The sequence below is a fragment of the Carcharodon carcharias genome, chromosome 34 (assembly GCF_017639515.1).
Source record: "Carcharodon carcharias isolate sCarCar2 chromosome 34, sCarCar2.pri, whole genome shotgun sequence".
Lineage (NCBI taxonomy): Eukaryota > Metazoa > Chordata > Chondrichthyes > Lamniformes > Lamnidae > Carcharodon > Carcharodon carcharias.
The window spans coordinates 6,645,705-6,665,964 of NC_054500.1; the positions used below are offsets into that span (position 1 = coordinate 6,645,705).

The 20,260-nt window shown below is 47.2% G+C and overlaps 1 protein-coding gene across 2 annotated transcripts in view; it reads right to left on the bottom strand.

The window, feature by feature from the left end:
- The window catches only part of LOC121272599 (neuroblast differentiation-associated protein AHNAK-like), a 98,939-nt gene extending 85,541 nt beyond the window's left edge, over window positions 1-13,398 (bottom strand). For both annotated transcript variants that reach the window (XM_041179255.1, XM_041179256.1), the window contains exon 1: window positions 13,315-13,398. The gene's annotated coding sequence lies outside the window, so the exon portion shown is untranslated. The remainder of the gene's footprint in view (window positions 1-13,314) is intronic.
- Window positions 13,399-20,260: the final 6,862 nt, after the last annotated feature.

Below are 20,260 nucleotides of genomic sequence, written 5' to 3' on the forward strand. Positions count from 1 at the left end.
ACAATGAGCATGCACAATCCCTTATGAGCGATTGTGCCTTTATTTCATTATGAAGACACAACATCTGTGTCTCTCTATTCATCCGCATACCCTTCAGCATCTTCCCTTTGAGTTTCCATTCCATTTTCTTCTTAAATGTATTACCTCACACTACTCCATATCGAACTGCATTTGTCCCCTGTCTGCTCATTTCCAAATACTGTCTGCTCCTAAAGCCTGTTACATGCCCTCTCACTGTTTGCCAAGCCCTCTATGGCTTGTGCCCTATGTTTATCACAGATCAGGACTTATAGTTAGGAAGCAAAGTTAAGCAGTTTTCACTAGAGCGGAAAAGATTAAAAGGTAATCTGAGGGGTCACAAATTTATGATAATTACTTGACAGCATCATAGGGGAAGTTAGAGAAGATTCCTTGTCTAGCAGGCGGTTAGAATGTGGGTTTCTCTGCCACAAGCTACTGTTAGGCAGAGTCCATAACTTTTGTTAACAAGGGTATGAGTTGTTTGATGAAGAATATCAACGCAGGAGGAACAAGCAAGACAGTAGGATTACACCAAATGGCTAAGGTGGAGAAAGATGCTAGCACAGACTTGATGGGCTCAATGGTTATTTCTGTGCTCAATCTTTTATGTGAAGCGTGACTCTTAGAGCAGAATGAAATGGTCTTCTAGTTCTCTTCAACCAATTCTCCATGCCAAAAAGCTAATCCTACCCATCTGACCTCTGCTAACTCAGTGCTCACTCTCTGTGTCCCTCTATTTTATCCTCCATCCCCACTATACCCTTTCCAAGTTCATCTAGACCATGAGACCCACTGTCCCCTCCCTTGACCCCATTACCACTACATCCTGACCAGCTGATTTCCATCCCTGACCCTCCCCTGTGTGAGTTGATGTTATAAATGGCTCCCTCTCTTCAGATATTGTCCCCCTCCCTTTCAAAACGGCTATCATCTTCTTCCTGCTCTGTCCTCAGTTACAACTGTCCCATCTCCAAAATCCTTTTAACCTCCAAAGCCCCTGAATGTGTCTCTCCTTCCAGACCTGCGCCTGTCTCCACGTTACTCATTCTTTGACTCTTTCCAATCAGCTCCACATTGGCCCTGTTTAAAATCAAGTACAGATTTCTTTCTGACTGTGAAAATTGTAAATGATCGATCCTCATTCCTATCTGACACGATCGCACTCACCACCCTCTTCCAATGTCTCCTCTTTGTTGTGCTTTGATGCCCTTGCCTGGTTCTACTTGTTAGATCATAGGTAGAACATGTCCACTAATGGCTTCTCCTCTTCTCCCATACAGACATAATGAAAACTCCTTCAAGAATCCACCTTCTTCCTATTTTATATCTTGTCCCTCAGAAACATTAACTTTCTGTTATTCTTTCATGGGATGTGGGGGTCGCTGGAAAGGCCAGCATTTATTGCCCTTGAACTGAATGGCTTACTCAACCATTTCAGAGGACAGTTAAGTCAACCACATTGCTGTGGGTCTGGAGTCAGATGTAGGCCAGACCATATAAGGACAGCAGATTTCTTTCCCTAAAGGGGATTAGTGAACCAGATGGATTTTTACAACAACACATTAGCTTTCAATTCCAGACTTTGTTAATTGAATTGAAATTTCACCAGCAGACATGGCAGGATTTGAACCCATGTCCCCAAAGGATTAGCCTTGGCTCTGAATTGCTAGCCCAGTGACATGACCACTATGCCACCATCTCCCCTTCCTCCAGGTGAACAAAGAGCAAACCAAAGCCCTGCAAATTTCTCCTTTTTACATATCCATCCAATTGTATTTTGAAAATTACTACAGTAAAAACCTTATTACCTGGCATGCTCCGGGATAGGGTGGTGCCGGTCAATCCGGGAGTTACACTACTCTGGACACAAGACAAGGTGCTGCTCTGTCTTTGAGAGGCTGTGGGGAGAGGGGAAGAAGCCGGACAGTCAAGAGCCCCAACGCAGCAGGGCATCACAGTAAAAGTGCCACAGCTGAAGATCAAACTTACACCACAACTGACACCAGGACCATTGGATCAGCTTTCGAAAAAAATATCGAACTGTTAGTTTTGCTGACAGTTGCTCTGAGTGGACACAAGAACCAAAACTGACCCAATAATTTAATCATTTCAATGTAAAACCCAAGATCAACTTTTCACAGATTTACAATATACTGACGTTATTATTAGCTTTTTTTTAAAGGATGAGTTATCTGAACAATGAAAGCTTTTAAAAAAGAAAGTTGCGCTGTCAAAAATTCCAGTGACTAGAGAATTCCGGTTGGTAACAGTGCCAGGTCACACAAGTTTACTGGATTGATTTTGCTTCCACTACCCTTTCAGGCAGCACATTCCTGATCACAATAACTCACTGTGTAAAAGGAAAAAACCCTCACCCACGCCCCCAACCACAACCCTCTGTTTCTTTTGCCAATTATCTTGTCTCTTGTCCTCTGGTTACTGATCCTCCTGCCACTGAAAACAGTTTCCCTATATCTATCAAAAACATTCATGATTTTGCACATTGCTTTTTAATCTCCCGTTAACCTAAGGAGAATAATCCCAGCTTCTCCAGTCTCTCCACGTAACTGAAGTTCCTCATCCCTGGCACCATTCTGGTAAATATTCATGGTGGATAAAGGGGAATCGGTAGATGTGGTGCACTTGGATTTCCAAAAGGCATTTGATAAGGCACCACACCAAAGGTTTCTACACAAGATAAGAGCAGATGGTGTAGGACGTAACATATTAGCATGGATAAAAGATTGGTCAGCTAACAGGACGCAGAGAGTAGGGACAAATGGGTTTTTTTCAGACTGGCAAGCTTTAATTAGTAGAGTGCCACAGGGATCAGTGCTGGGTCCTCAATGACCTAAATGAAGGGACTGAACGTATGGTAGTCAAATTTGCTGTTGACACCAAGGTAGGTAGAAAAGTAAGTTGTCAAATTGAGGTGGAGAGTCTGCAAAGGGATATAGGGTTAAGTGGATGGGCAAAAAAACTGGCAGATGGAGTATAATGTGGATAAATGTGAACTTCTTCACTTTGGCAGGAAGAATAGAAAAGCAGCATATTATTTAAATGGAGAGAGATTGCAGAACTCGGTGGCACAGAAGGACCTGGGTGTCCTGGTACGTGAATCACAAAGTTAGTATGCAGGTATAGCAAGTGATTAGGAAGGCAAATGGAATATTGGCACTTATTGCAAGAGGAATGGAATATAAAAGTAGGGAAGATTTACTGCAGCTGTACAGGGCCTTGGTGAGACCACATCTGGAATATTGTGTACAGTTTTTGGTCTCATTATTTGAAAAAAGATATAACTGCTTGAGAAGCAGTTCAGAGAAGGCTCACTTCATTCATTCCTCAGATGAAGGGATTATCCTATGAACAAAAGTTGTACAGATTGGGCCTATACTCATTGAAGTTTAGAAAAATGAGAGGTGATCTTATTGAGACATATAAGATCTTGAGGAGACTTGACAGGGTGGCTACCTGGAGGATGTTTTATCTTATGGGCGAGACTAAAACCAGGGAACACAGGTTAAGAATAAGGGGTCTACCACTGAAGACAGAGACGATGAGAAATTTTTTCTCTCAAAGGTTTGTTAGTATCTGGAATTCTCTTTTCCAGAAAGCAGTGGAGGCTGGGTCTTTAAATTTATTCAAGGCAGAGTTAGCTAGATTTTTATTGACAAGGGAGTCAAGGGTTATGAGGGGCAGAAAGGAAAGTGGAATTGAGACTACAGTCAGATCAGCCATGATCATATTGAATGGCAGAGTAGGCTCGAAAGGCCAAATGGCCTACTTCTAAGTCCTATGTTCCTAAATCTCTTCCACACCCTCTCCAAAGCCTTGGCATCCTTCCTAAAGTGTGGTGCCCAGAATTGGACTCAATACTTCAGTTGAAGCCTAACCAGTGTTTTATAAAGGTATTGCAAAGCTTTTGTTGCTTTTCTGCTCTAAGCCTCTGTTTATAAAGTTGAGGATCCAGTGTTTTTTAAACCACCTTATCAACCCATCCGGTCACCTTCAAAGATTTCAGTATGTACACCCCAAGATCTCTCTGCATACACACCCTTATAAAATTGTACAAGTTGATTAATGTTACCGTTCCTCAATGATTCTTAAAAAATGTATTATTTCACACCCCTCTGCTTTAAGGAGAGTTTGTTGCATAGAGGGTGATGTTGGAGTAGTGGAAATGTCACAGGATTTATAATCTAGAAGCCCAGGCTAATGCTCTGGGGATACAAGCTCAAATCCCACCATAGCAGCTGGTGAAATTCAATTAATAAATCTGGAATTGTCTCAGTAATAGTGACTGGTAAACTATTGATTGTTATAAAAACCCACCCAGTTCACTAATCCCCTTTCAGGAGGGAAATCTGCCATCTTTATCTGCGTCTGACCTACATGTGACTCCGGGCCCCCAGCAATGTGGTTGACTCTTAACTGCCTTCTGAGAATGGCCCAGCGAGTCACTCAGTTCAAGGGCAATTAGGGATGGGTAACAATTGCACAGACATGCCAGTAATAAAACAAAAATTCCATCTCCATGTCACCAGACTGCCTGTGTCCTTTACCCTCCTTAACTCTAACATTGTTCTCTGAACTCTCCATCACTCTAACCTCTCACCAAAGCATATCCTTTATCCTTGTCCCACTCTGGGTGGCTATGCTATCTGTGACCTGGGACCCATGCTCTAGAATTTCCTCTCCAGCTCGCACCATCTCACCACCTCCCTCTCCTCCCTTAACACAGAAAGATGCCAGTAAGCCTGGGGCTTTAGTGACAATTACTGGCTCTAAGTTCTGGAGACGGGAGAAGAGAGGATTGGGTGTGGTTGTGACTCTTCCATGGTCGAACAGCTTTCTCACTGTTCAGGGTCATTCATGACCAATGACATCCCGGGTGGGGGACCAGCCAGAGGCAACAACGGGACCAAATGCGGGCAGTGCCCCTGAAGAAGGGAGAAAATCAAGACTATAAAGGGAAGCTTGGGAATTAGTGGCAGTAATTTTTAGGGAATTCTTCACTATGGCAGGGCCTGGGCAAATCCAACTGGGAAACTGGCAATGATGGATTAAAGAGCAAGGGGACTCTCATTCTGTAAGAACACAGGATGGTTGCACCAGGGATGGGATCAGTCCTGACAGTCAATCAGGCATGCTTGGCTTCTAACCACATTCCAGATTTAAATGCGCCTTCTCTTTTAGGCAGCACTTACTCAGAGGGCTGTGGAATTCTCCCAAATATCTCCGGATTCTTACTCTCTATTGTTTGTGCACAGCTCGTGACACACACTCACTGCCATAACAGACTTCAAGACAGGGGTCAGCCAAAAGGGCCAGATCGAGGGCCTGATGATTGATGAGGCATTAATATTCAGTCTGTGTCATGCATCCAATGACGGACTGTGTGTGCGTAACAGGACTGAGTGTCCCAGCACAGCCTGTCTGTGTAACAGGACTGAGTGTCCCAGCACAGCCTGTCTGTGTAACAGGACTGAGTGTCCCAGCACAGCCTGTCTGTGTCACAGGACTGAGTGTCCCAGCACAGCCTGTCTGTGTAACAGGACTGAGTGTCCCAGCACAGCCTGTCTGTGTAACAGGACTGAGTGTCCCAGCACAGCCTGTCTGTGTAACAGGACTGAGTGTCCCAGCACAGCCTGTCTGTGTCACAGGACTGAGTGTCCCAGCACAGCCTGCCTGTATAACAGGACTGAGTGTCCCAGCACAACCTGTCTGTGTCACAGGACTGAGTGTCCCAGCACAGCCTGTCTGTGTCACAGGACTGAGTGTCCCAGCACAGCCTGTCTGTGTAACAGGACTGAGTGTCCCAGCACAGCCTGTCTGTGTAACAGGACTGAGTGTCCCAGCACAGCCTGTCTGTGTAACAGGACTGAGTGTCCCAGCACAGCCTGTCTGTGTCACAGGACTGAGTGTCCCAGCACAGCCTGTCTGTGTAACAGGACTGAGTGTCCCAGCACAGCCTGTCTGTGTCACAGGACTGAGTGTCCCAGCACAGTCTGCCTGTATAACAGGACTGAGTGTCCCAGCACAACCTGTCTGTGTCACAGGACTGAGTGTCCCAGCACAGTCTGCCTGTATAACAGGACTGAGTGTCCCAGCACAGCCTGTCTGTGTAACAGGACTGAGTGTCCCAGCACAGCCTGTCTGTGTCACAGGACTGAGTGTCCCAGCACAGCCTGTCTGTGTAACAGGACTGAGTGTCCCAGCACAGCCTGTCTGTGTAACAGGACTGAGTGTCCCAGCACAGCCTGTCTGTGTAACAGGACTGAGTGTCCCAGCACAGCCTGTCTGTGTCACAGGACTGAGTGTCCCAGCACAGCCTGTCTGTGTAACAGGACTGAGTGTCCCAGCACAGCCTGTCTGTGTCACAGGACTGAGTGTCCCAGCACAGTCTGCCTGTATAACAGGACTGAGTGTCCCAGCACAACCTGTCTGTGTCACAGGACTGAGTGTCCCAGCACAGTCTGCCTGTATAACAGGACTGAGTGTCCCAGCACAGCCTGTCTGTGTAACAGGACTGAGTGTCCCAGCACAGCCTGTCTGTGTCACAGGACTGAGTGTCCCAGCACAGCCTGTCTGTGTCACAGGACTGAGTGTCCCAGCACAGCCTGTCTGTGTCACAGGACTGAGTGTCCCAGCACAGCCTGTCTGTGTCACAGGACTGAGTGTCCCAGCACAGCCTGTCTGTGTCACAGGACTGAGTGTCCCAGCACAGCCTGCCTGTATAACAGGACTGAGTGTCCCAGCACAACCTGTCTGTGTCACAGGACTGAGTGTCCCAGCACAGCCTGTCTGTGTCACAGGACTGAGTGTCCCAGCACAGCCTGTCTGTGTAACAGGACTGAGTGTCCCAGCACAGCCTGTCTGTGTAACAGGACTGAGTGTCCCAGCACAGCCTGTCTGTGTCACAGGACTGAGTGTCCCAGCACAGCCTGTCTGTGTAACAGGACTGAGTGTCCCAGCACAGCCTGTCTGTGTAACAGGACTGAGTGTCCCAGCACAGCCTGTCTGTGTAACAGGACTGAGTGTCCCAGCACAGCCTGTCTGTGTAACAGGACTGAGTGTCCCAGCACAGCCTGTCTGTGTAACAGGACTGAGTGTCCCAGCACAGCCTGTCTGTGTAACAGGACTGAGTGTCCCAGCACAGCCTGTCTGTGTAACAGGACTGAGTGTCCCAGCACAGCCTGTCTGTGTAACAGGACTGAGTGTCCCAGCACAGCCTGTCTGTGTCACAGGACTGAGTGTCCCAGCACAGCCTGCCTGTATAACAGGACTGAGTGTCCCAGCACAACCTGTCTGTGTCACAGGACTGAGTGTCCCAGCACAGCCTGTCTGTGTCACAGGACTGAGTGTCCCAGCACAGCCTGTCTGTGTAACAGGACTGAGTGTCCCAGCACAGCCTGTCTGTGTAACAGGACTGAGTGTCCCAGCACAGCCTGTCTGTGTAACAGGACTGAGTGTCCCAGCACAGCCTGTCTGTGTAACAGGACTGAGTGTCCCAGCACAGCCTGTCTGTGTCACAGGACTGAGTGTCCCAGCACAGCCTGTCTGTGTAACAGGACTGAGTGTCCCAGCACAGTCTGCCTGTATAACAGGACTGAGTGTCCCAGCACAACCTGTCTGTGTCACAGGACTGAGTGTCCCAGCACAGTCTGCCTGTATAACAGGACTGAGTGTCCCAGCACAGCCTGTCTGTGTCACAGGACTGAGTGTCCCAGCACAGCCTGTCTGTGTCACAGGACTGAGTGTCCCAGCACAGTCTGCCTGTATAACAGGACTGAGTGTCCCAGCACAACCTGTCTGTGTCACAGGACTGAGTGTCCCAGCACAGTCTGCCTGTATAACAGGACTGAGTGTCCCAGCACAGCCTGTCTGTGTAACAGGACTGAGTGTCCCAGCACAGCCTGTCTGTGTCACAGGACTGAGTGTCCCAGCACAGCCTGTCTGTGTCACAGGACTGAGTGTCCCAGCACAACCTGTCTGTGTCACAGGACTGAGTGTCCCAGCACAACCTGTCTGTGTCACAGGACTGAGTGTCCCAGCACAGCCTGTCTGTGTCACAGGACTGAGTGTCCCAGCACAGCCTGTCTGTGTAACAGGACTGAGTGTCCCAGCACAGCCTGTCTGTGTCACAGGACTGAGTGTCCCAGCACAGCCTGTCTGTATAACAGGACTGAGTGTCCCAGCACAGCCTGTCTGTGTAACAGGACTGAGTGTCCCAGCACAGCCTGTCTGTGTCACAGGACTGAGTGTCCCAGCACAGCCTGTCTGTGTCACAGGACTGAGTGTCCCAGCACAGCCTGTCTGTGTCACAGGACTGAGTGTCCCAGCACAACCTGTCTGTGTCACAGGACTGAGTGTCCCAGCACAGCCTGCCTGTATAACAGGACTGAGTGTCCCAGCACAGTCTGTCTGTGTCACAGGACTGAGTGTCCCAGCACAGTCTGTCTGTGTAACAGGACTGAGTGTCCCAGCACAGCCTGCCTGTATAACAGGACTGAGTGTCCCAGCACAGCCTGTCTGTGTCACAGGACTGAGTGTCCCAGCACAGATTATGTGTGTATAACAGGACTGAGTGTCCCAGCACTGACTGTGTGTGTGTAATAGGACTGAGTGCTCCAGTACTGACCGTGTGTGTGTGTAACAGGACTGAGTGTCCCAGCATTCACTGTGTGTGTAACAGGACTGAGTGTCCCAGCACTGACTGTGTGTGTGTATCAGGACTAAGTGTCCCAGCACAGACTGAGTGTGTGTAGCAGGACTGAGTATCCCAGCACTGACTGTGTGTGTCTAACAGGACTGAGTGTCCCAGCACTGACCGTGTGTGTGTAACAGGACTGAGTGTCCCAGCACTGAGAGTGTGTGTGTAACAGGACTGAGTGCTCCAACACTGACTATATAACTGGACTGAATGTCTCAACACTAACTCTGTGTGTGTAACAGGAGTGAGTGATAGCACTCATTGTGTGTATAACAGGACTGAACCAGCACTGACTGTGTGTGTATATAAGGACTGAGTGTCCCAGCACTGACTGTGTGTGTATATAAGGACTGAGTGTCCCAGCACTGACTGTGTGTGTATATAAGGACTGAGTGTCCCAGCACTGACTGTGTGTGTATAACAGGACTGAGTGTCCCAGCACTGACTGTGTGTGTATATAAGGACTGAGTGTGCTAGCGCTCATTGTGTGTATGACGGGACTGAACCAGGACTGCCTGTATGTGCATAACAGAACTGATCCAGGACTGACTATGTGTGTGCAACTGGACTGAGCGTGCCAACTCTCAGTGTGTGTGTATAACGACTTAACCAGCACTGACTGTATATAGATAAAAGGGCTGAGTATCCCAGCACTGACTGTGTGTATAACAGGACTGTGTGTCCCAGCATTGACTGTGTGTGTGTAACAGGACGGAGTGTCCCAGCACTAACAATATGTGTATAACACGACTGGGTGTCCCAGCACTGATTGTATGTGTATAAAAGGACTGAGCATCCCAGTATTGACTGTGTGTGTAACAACGCTAAGTGTCCCAGCACTGACTGTGTTCATATAACAGGATGGAGTGTCCCAGCACTGATTATGTGTGTGTAACAGGACTGAGTGTACCAGCACTGACTATGTGTGTGTAACAGGAAGGAGTGTCCCAGCACTGTCTGTGTGTGTGTAAAAGGACTGAGTGCCCCAGCACTAACTGTGTGTGTGTAACAGGACTGAGTGTCCCAGCACTGACTGTGTATGTGTAACAGGACTGAGTGTCCCAGCACTGACTGTGTGTATAAAAGGACTGAGTGTCTCAGCACTAAATATGTAACTGGACTGAATGTCCCAATACTAACTCTTTGTGTAACAGGACTGAGTGTGCTAGTGCTCATTGTGTGTATAACAGGACTGCACCAGCACTGCCTGTGTGTGTATAACAGGACTGAGCGTCCCAGCACTGATTGTATGTGCATAACAGGACTGATCCTGGACTGACTGTGTGTGTGCAACAGGACTGAGAGTCTCAGCACCGACCATGTGTGCGTAACAGGACTGAGTGTCCCACCACTGATTATGTGTGTAACAGGTCTGAGAGTGTCAGCACTGACCATGTGTGCGTAACAGGACTGAGTGTCCCACCACTGATTATGTGTGTAACAGGACTGAGTGTCCCAGCACTGACTGTGTGTGTAACAGGACTGAGTGTCCCAGCACTGACTGTGTGTGTGTAACAGGACTGAGTGTCCCAGCACTGACTGTATGCGTTTTACAGGACTGAGTATCCCAGCACTGACTGTGTGTGTCTAACAGGACTGAGTGTCCCAGCACTGACTGTGTGTTTGTAACAGGACTGAGTGTCCTAGCACTGACTGTGTGCGTTTTACAGGACTGAGTGTCCCAGCACTGACTGTGTGTGTGTAACAGGTCGGAGCGTCCCAGCACTGAATGTGTGTGTGTAACAGGACTTAGTGTCCCAGTACTGACTATGTGTGTGTAACAGAACTGAGCGTGCCAACACTCACTGTGTGTGTATAATGACTTAACCAGCATTGACTGTATGTGGATAAAAGGGCTGAGTGTCCCAGCACTGACTGTGTGTGTGTAACAGGAAGAGTGTCCCAGTCCTGACTATGTGCATATAACAGGACTCAGTGTCCCAGCACTGAATGTGTGTATAACAGGACTGAGTGTCCCAGCACTGACTGTGTGCATATAACAGGACTCAGTGTCCCAGCACTGAATGTGTGTGTGTAACAGGACGGAGCGTCACAGCACTGACTGTGTGCGTATAACAGGACTCAGTGTCCCAGCACTGACTGTGTGTGTATAACAGGACTAAGTTTCCCCACTCTCACTGCGTGTGTATAACAGGACTGAACCAGCACTGACTGTGTGTGTTTAGCAGGACTGAGTGCCCCGGCACTGACTGTGTGTGTACAAGTCTGGATAAAAACTGAAAATGCCAGAAATACTCAGTATGCCTGAGAGTATCTGTGGAGAGAGAAAATAGTTAATATTTCAGTTCAATGACCTTTTATCAGAATTGGTTGCTTGTTATCTATGATGCTGCTATTCCAAATTACACCTCTTCTAGAAACACATTTCTTTCTTCACTTATCCCATTACCATCCCTGTTTGCCTTGCACCGTCATCTCTCTTGTTATTGATCCTCTCCTGCCTCTACGGACCTTCCCGTTTGTTCTACCTACTCCTCACTCCCACGTCCATAGTTGCTTAAAATGTCAAACATCTTGAAATGTTTCCCGTTCTGATGAAAAGTCATCAACTTGAAACGTTAACTCTGTTTCTCCCTCTAAAGATGCTGCCCAACCTGCTGAGTATTTCCAGCATTTTCTGTTTTTATTTTGGTTTTATAATGTGTAGGTTAGGTACTTTTTTTCTATTTGGTATGTTAATGCCATATTTCACACAATCTTCATTTTTCACAAATCAAAGGAAACATGATAACTCAGCTATCAAATCACAGAGCGCACAATGGGTGAGTCTACACTACCCCACAACCAGCACCGCAGGTGTCTTGTAACTCATACTGACATCCAGTCTGATTCCCTCCTCCCAAGGCTTCACCAATTGCTGCATCAGTAAATTAGACATAGAGATTAATTGATATAAATATAAACCCTCCTTTCCTACAAGTGTGTTGGGCTTGAAATCCCCACCAATGGCTTTTCATTCTGCACTGATCTACAGCCTTTCAATCTCACTGGGGTACAGGTTCCAAGCTCACTGACTCTCACTGAGGTACAGGTTCCAAGCTCACTGACTCTCACTGGGGTACAGGTTCCACGCTCACTGACTCTCACTGGGGTACAGGTTCCAAACACACTGACTCTCACTGGGGTAGGGGTTCCACACTCACTGACTCTCAGTGGGATATGGGTTCCACACACAATGACTCTCACTGGGGTATGGGTTCCACACACACTGACTCTCATTGATGTACAGGATCCACACACACTGACTCTCACTGGGGTATGAGTTCTATACAACCGACTCTCATGAGGGTATGGGTTCCACACACACTGACTCTCACTGGGGTACTGGTTCCACACTCACTGACTCTCACTGGGGTACAGGTTCCACACGCACTGCTTCTCACTGGGGTACAGGTTCCACACACACTGACTCTCACTGGGGTACAGGTTCCACACACACTGACTCTCACTGGGGTACAGGTTCCACACACACTGACTCTCACTGGGGTACAGGTTCCACACACACTGATTCTCACTGGGGTACAGGTTCCACACTCACTGACTCTCACTGGGGTACAGGTTCCACACACACTGACTCTCACTGGGGTACAGGTTCCACACACACTGACTCTCTCTGGGGTACAGGTTCCACACACACTGACTCTCACTGGGGTACGGGTTCCACACACACTGCTTCTCACTGGGGTACGAGTTCTACACACACTGACTCTCACTGGGGTACAGCATCCACACACACTGACTCTCACTGGGGTACGAGTTCTACACACACTGACTCTCACTGGGGTACAGGTTCCACACACACTGACTCTCACTGGGGTACAGGTTCCACACACACTGCTTCTCACTGGGGTACGAGTTCTACACAGCCGACTCTCACTGGGGAATGGGTTCCTCAGACACCAATTCTCACTGGGGTAGGGGTCTCACACACACTGACTCTCAATGGGGTATGGGTTCCACATATGTTGGTAGCTCTCTAGCTTGCCTAAGTGGTTAATCCTCAAGTCCAAGTGTGTGTGGACCAGATATTCAGCCATGAAGTGCATTATCGGAGCCCCATCCTGTCTTCCCCCAAAGGCCCCACACACAGGCACACACACCTTCCAGGAGGAGGTCACTTATAACAATCAGGCACTCCGAGGGTCCCAACACCCATCTTACTATGATCAGTTAGGTAGAATTAGCTTCAGAATTTAGCATCCTAGTCGTGACAGTGAATAGTAACTGGATGAATGGACAATGAATTTTGCAGTGTAAATGACAAATGATGACAGGAAGAATAGCAAACTCAACACACGACTTTAAAGCAAAATGTCAAACCTGCAATGGAACTAAGATGCAATATAATTAAAACTTTTTCCTTTGTAAAATAAAAAATACTGCGGGGGAAGGTTCTTTATGTCCAGAGATTTAAAGCGGCTCCATAGTTCAGCATCAGGACTCAAGACAACTCCTCGGGAAATTTGAACTTTCTCAGGGTTAATCTTTTCTTTTAGGTTGTAAAGGAAAGCAACTTGAAAAGTTACAGTCATGGAAAACTGAAAGAGTCAATTTACCTTCTGTGCTTTATCACTTCCTCAGGAGCCCTGTCTGATAGTGGAGACTGCCAGGAGAGCAAGCTGAAGCTGCAGCCCTCTGTAACGCCCTGCACTCTGTGTCGAACAGAGAGCCAGACAGACAGCGCAAGCCCCTGTGTGAGTGAGGAGGCAAGGCTGGCACAGTCCCAGGAGGTGGCTCCCCTCCGACTATTGGTTCAGAACATTCTGACATCAAGCTGATGGGGGCTGCACGAGATGTCAATCTTTACTGGAAGCTCAGTCAGTTTAAGAGTGCTGACTGCCTGTGCTGTTCCAGCCACTCCAGGAGACAGAATTTACCCTGTTGCAGTTATTTTAACTATTTCGAAAACTCACGCCCAAGGGAATTTGATGATTCCCCCTCCCACCTTGAAGGAAACTAGCAAGCTGCTCAATTTTATTAAAAATAGATCAGATGGTTCCCCAGCACGTTAACTCTTTCAACACCAAATCAGCAGTGACTTTGCAGGAACTTTTCGAAAAGAGAGACTTCCGAGGTAGCGCACAGGCACTAAAGTGGATTGGCAGTGGGTCGTAGATTGGGCAGGGCAAGAAAATCTTGGCCAACAAGATCTGAGAAAGCTTCTGCTAAGGTGGAGAAGGAAGTGGAGAGGCAGAAAGCAGGGCGGAGCTGGCTGGTGCCCTCTGAGGGGGAAAGATACCAGAGATAGTATCAGGACAGCAAATGACAAGGGAATGTATGGGTGGAGGTCAAGGTGTCAGAGCTCAGGGGGTCAAACTGTTGCCTCTGATGTCATGGAGTTTATGGGACTCACACCCCACTCCATGAATCTTGAGTTCATTTTCTAGACTGACATTCTAGTACAGCATTGAGGGAGTGCCACAGGTGCCACCTTTTGGATGAAATTCTAAACCAAGGTGCTGTCTGCCCTCAGATTTTTTAAAAATCTTTCATGATATGTGGGCGTCGCTGGCTAGGCCAGCATTTATTGCCCATCCCTAATTGCCCTTGAGAAGGTGGTGGTGAGGCATCTTGATGAACCGCTTTAGTCCATGTGGTGTAGGTACACCCACTGTGCTGTTAGGGAGGGAGTTCCAGGATTTTGAACCAGCGACAGTGAAGGAACGGCGATATATTTCCAAGTCAGGATGGTGAGTGACTTGGAGGGGAACTTGCAGGTTGTTCTGTTCCCATGTGTCCACTGCCCTTGTCCTTCTAGGTGGTAGAGGCTGCCGGTTTGGAAGGTGCTGTCAAAGGAGCCTTGGTGAGTTGCTGCAGTGCATCTTGTAGATGGTACACACTGCTGCTTCCATGCGTCAGTGGTGGAGGGAGTGAACGTTGAAGGTGATGGATGGGGTGCCAATCAAGTGGGCTGCTTTGCCCTGGGTGATGTTGAGCTTCTTGAGTGCCTTTGAAGCTGCAGTCACCCAGGCAGGTGGAGAGTATTCCATTACACTCCTGACCTGTGCCTTGTAGATGGTGGACAGGCTTTGGGGAGTCAGGAGGTGAGTTGCTCTCCACAGAATTCCAAGCCTCTGACCTGCTCTTGTACCCACAGTATTTATATGGCTCTGGTCCAGTTCAGTTTCTGGTCAATGGTAACCCCCAGGATGTTGATAGAGGGGGATTCCGCGATGGTAATGCCACTGAATATCAAGGGGGGATGATTAGATTCTCTCATGTTAGAGATGGTCATCCCCTGGCACTTGTGGACATTAAAGACCTCATGGGCGGAACTTCATGGCCCCATCGTGGTGAGGGTGGGGCAGTAAAATGTGACAGCGTAAAATTCCACCCAATGGCTCTATTTCAAACAAGAGCGGAGACCTGACCAATATTTATCCCACAGCCAACATTGCTAACATTAGATTATCTGGTCATGATCATATTGCTGCTTGTGGGAGATTAATGACATAAGAAATAGGAGCAGGAGTAGAGCACATGGCCCCTCAAACCTGCTCCGCCACTCAATACGATCATGGCCGATCTTCTGTCTCAATTCCACTTTCCCCATATTCCTTGGTTCCCGAAGAGATCAAAAATCTGTCTATCCCAGCCTTAAATATATTCAATGATGGATCATCCACAACGCTCTGTAGTAAGAACTCTTGAGTGAAGAAGCTTTTCCTCATCTCCGTTCTAAATGATTGTCCCTTATACTGAGCCCCCTGTGTTCTAGATTCCCCAGCCAGGGGAAACAACCTCTCAGTATCTACCCTGCCCAACACCTTCAGGATCCTGTATGTTTCAATGAGATCACCTCTTATTCTTCTCGATTCCCAGACTACTCATCTTCTCATCACAAGACAAACCCCTCCTCCCAGGGGTCAACCTAGTGAACATTTGTTGCATAGCCACCAAGGCAAGTCTATCCTTTCTTCAATATGGAGACCAAAACTGTGCACGGCATTCCAGATATGGCCCCATCAAAACCAATTGTGCTGACTACCATGATTCCTACATTACAACAGTGACTACACTTCAAAAGTATTTCATTGGCTGTAAAGCGCTTATGGATGGCTTGAGGTTGTGAGAGGCGCTATATAAATGCAAGTCTTTCATTCCTTAAACTTGATGTACTGGGGGAACTGGAAGCAAATGCAGGTCAGGAAGGACGGGGCAATGGGCAAGCGGACACAGTGTGGGACACAATATGGGCAGCCGAGCTTCAGTAAGTTATCAGAGAGTGGAGGCTGGTGGGGCTGGAAAAGAAGGCATTAAGAAATCGAATCTGATGAAGAAGAGCACAGATTGGAGTTTCAGTAGTTTACAGATTGATGTCAGTGCAGGAGTTGAAGGAAGTGCTGCAGTGAACTTATAGCATGTCAGGTTTGGAGTTCAGTTCTGGATTGAACAGGATTCTGCATAGTCTGGGACAGTCAGCCTTTTATACCTGCAGTGAGTCATCCTCCATTGAAGACTCTGGACACACTAGAAGTCCAGCCTGGGCAAGGGGAAAACTGTCAGGTTCCTCCGCTCCCCATAAACCAGTAGTTTGTGCACCTTATAGTCACCTGTGACTTTGAAGACTCCATATCCTAACCAAGGCCTGGGCCCCCTTGCCGGTGAAGTGCACTGTACCCTGCTGGAGATTGGTTCCTCCCCTCTCATTCTGCATCCCATTGAGACCAAGGCAGGGGGATCTCTCAACCACAGATGTCTCTACTCATGACCCCAGCCACTCTGCAGTAGCCTAGTTTAGGACAGGTAGAGGACTGGCACCCTGAACTGGCCATTGGAAGCTTCAGAACAAGGACAGGATTGGCAGATCCCAGTAAGGCATTTGGTCCTTTTAGTGGAGTCCCAATATTGTTAAGTCTTTTGTAACAGAGGAGCGAGTTCAGAACCAATGTTCCTATGCACGATGTTTCAGTATTATTATATTCCCATTTACAATGGTTCCATTCACGATACTCCTATGTTCTTACTTAAGAGACTCCTATGTTCCTATTTACGATGTTCATACTCACAATGTCCGCATGTTCTTATATATGGTACTCCTACGTTCCTATTTACAATATTCCTGTGCTCTACCATTCCTCAAATACAATATTTCTAAGCTCTTATATATACGTATTTACAATATTCCTATCTTTCTGTTTACAATTTTTCTACTTCCTTACTTTCCTACCTATGACGTGCCTGGATTCATTTCTATTTACAATGTTGCAATGGTAGTGAAATACAGCAGCGTAGTTAACCCTGAGAGCGGTGCTGAGGTCTGCTACATTCTACAGTAAAAGAAGGATTGACCTTTGAATGAAAATGTGTTGAGAGTGAATTTTCAGCATTCTCGGACAGAGACTGAGAGCAGTGTTTCTAACTGAAGGTCTCGCTCATGTTATATAAGCCTACGGTACCAGCCAAAGCGGGTTTTGTTTAATTCTGCCTGGTCATTGCTGAAGAATTGCTAGCTGCATGCCATAAATATTTAGATGACTTTCATTACCAGAAAATTCCTGAGAAAGAAGAGTTTACAACCTTCTCCATTTTGGGTTTCTATTTCCATTGGAAAAATGTGACATATTTGGTGGTATGTTAAGTCACTTATTATGGCAGAAGAGACTGCGAGTTGTGTTTCAGCCACAGTACAGATGTGGATTGTTGCTGAGGTGTTTATTAAAAGCAGGCCAAATTTTAAACAAGTTCCCTCTTCTGTACGGCTGACTCGAATGGGCTCCAAGGATTCCCCCCACCCCTGTGCCATACAACCCCTCTCTCAAATTTGCTGTTCTGAGGTGATCATTCTCAATCCTTTATTTTGCTGTGTGCTCAATGTAATGCTTATATATGCTTTAAAACCAGCTGGCACACAACCGTTGATTCTGTTAGTTTCTGATAGAACCTGTTGGAGCTCTGCATTCTCCAGTGACCTGCCAACACTCCTCATGGTAATGAGGTTGGGCAAGACTCAAGACATTTGCTCCTGAAGATGCCCAAAATGATGCAAATGCTCTCCTAGTGCTGCACCGAATTTAATCTCAGTTGAAGAGACCTGAGTGCAGGGAATAACGGAAACGGAAAGATCCTACATGTAGGTGGACAATAGGAAACTAGTCCCTTAACATGGAAACAGCTGTGGTTCATTGGTAGCACTGGCACCTCAGGTTGTGTGTTCAAGTCCCACTCCAAAGCCTTGAGCGCATAAGCTAGGATGAAACTGCAGTGCAGTACTGAGGGACTGCCGCACTGTCACAGGTGCTGCCTTTTGAATGAGACATGCCCTCTCAGGTAGCAGATCCCATAGCACTATTTGAAGAACAGCAAGGCAGTTCTCCTCAGCGTCCAGGACAATATTTCTCTGTAAAACCTCATTAAAGCAGATTAGCTGGTTGTTATTTTATTACTGTGGGGACTTGCTGTATACAAATTGACTGCTGCGATTCCTACATTATAACAGTGATCATTCTTCATAAGTAATTCACTGGCTGTAAACTGCTTTGGGATGTCCTGAGGTTGTGAAAGGTGCTAAGTTAAATGGAAGTCACCTTTCCTTACAGAAGTCCACATGCCCAGAGAAGAGGAATGTTTCACTGCATGACGTTGGTGGGTCTGACGTTTGAGCTCTGTCTGATCAACTCAAGGTGCTCCATGATGCATAGTCCCGTCAGGAGCTGGTAAGGGTTCTACTACATCAAATCCCCCTCCCACTGTTTACCACATGACATACCCCTCCAGAGAGGCTGAGGGCTTCAGGAGGTAATGTATGTCATATGCATTCTAATCCTAGCTAGTGACCTGCTCTCTGTGAAGACGCAAAGTCAGTCACAGTGCTACAGCTATCTATCCACTAACATTAGTAATGCTTCAATAGGAACTCCACACTGTCCCATCAAACACTCCCAGGGCAGGTATGACACAGGTTAGATACAGAGTAAAACTCCCTTCAAACTGTCCCCATTAAACACTCCCAGGACAGGTACAGCATGGGGTTAGATTTAGAGTAAATCTCCCCCCACACTGTCCCCATCAAACACTCCCAGGGCAGATACAGCACAGGGTTGGATACAGAGTAAAGCTCCCTCTACACTGTCCCCATTAAACACTCCCAGGACAGGTACAGCACGGGGTTAGATACAGAGTAAAGGTCCCTCTACACTGTCCCCATCAAACACTCCCAGGACAGGTACAGCACGGGGTTAGATACAGAGTAAAGCTCCCTCTACACTGTCCCCATCAAACACTCCCAGGACAGGTACAGCACGAGGTTAGATACAGAGTAAAGCTCCCTCTACACTGTCCCCATCAAACACTCCCAGGACAGGTACCGCACGGGCTTAGATACAGAGTAAATCTCCCTTCACCACTCTCAGGCTAGCAGTCATTTATACATTCATGGGAAATGATCCATTTATCAGTATCAGAAACTCTCCTGAACTGAATGCAACAAATACACAAGACTGACGAAACGGGAAGAGCTTTAGCGCTCATCTCATCACATTCCAACCTCTTAACAACATCAATTCTCCACCACACAGTTTCTTTTTATTCTTTCATGGCACATGAGCATCATTAGCAAGGCCAGCATTTGCTATTCATTCCTCATTGCCCTTGAACTGAGTGGCTTGCTGGGCCATTTCAGAGGGCAGTTAAGAGTCAACCACATTGTTGTGCAGCTGGAGTCACATGTAGGCCAGATCAGATAAGGTTGGCAGATTTCCTTCCCTGAATGGCATTGGTGAACCAGGTGGGATTTTACAACAATCGATGATAATCTCATGGACATCATTACTGAGACTAGCTTGCATCCACTATCTCCTCAGCCATCACTTTCAACACTCTGGGACGTAGATCATCAGGTCCAGGGGACTTATCAACTTTCAGTCCCATTAATTTTCCAGTACTACTTTTTATTAATGCTAATTTATTTCAGTTCCTCATTTTTGCTATCCCCTTGCTTCATTTCTGGGAGGTTATTTGTATCTTCCTCCATGAAGACAGACAAAGTATTTGTTTAGTTTCTCTGCCATTTCTTTATTCTCCATCATAAATTCCCCTGTCTCTGCCTGCAATGGGCCCACATTTGTCTTTGCTAATCTTTTCCTTTTTACATTTGATTGAAGTTTTTATGGGCTGTTTTTGTGTTTCTTGCTGTTAGCTGTACCTATGTCTAGATACCAGCTTCTGATGAAGCTGGTTGTGCAATGAGGCTCCCACCAAGGTGAGCTGTAATGCGGACTGCACAGAGGCCCTGAAGATAGTCACACATCTTCCTGTTATATTGACTCCCATTATCCAGGATTCCCAAAACCCAGCCCAGCATTACTGGTGGAAAAGCTGCTTGTCCGAGGGCAACAATCGAGAGAACAAGATTTTGAGCCCAGGAGTCTGAAACTATCCTCTGGGTCACCAGCTCGAGCTCAGCTCGCACTCTGCTCACTGCCTGTCGACTTGTTGCAATAATTTAACTCTTTCAGGCTGAGAGCTGATTGCTCTCAAACAATTTACCCAAAATAACACATA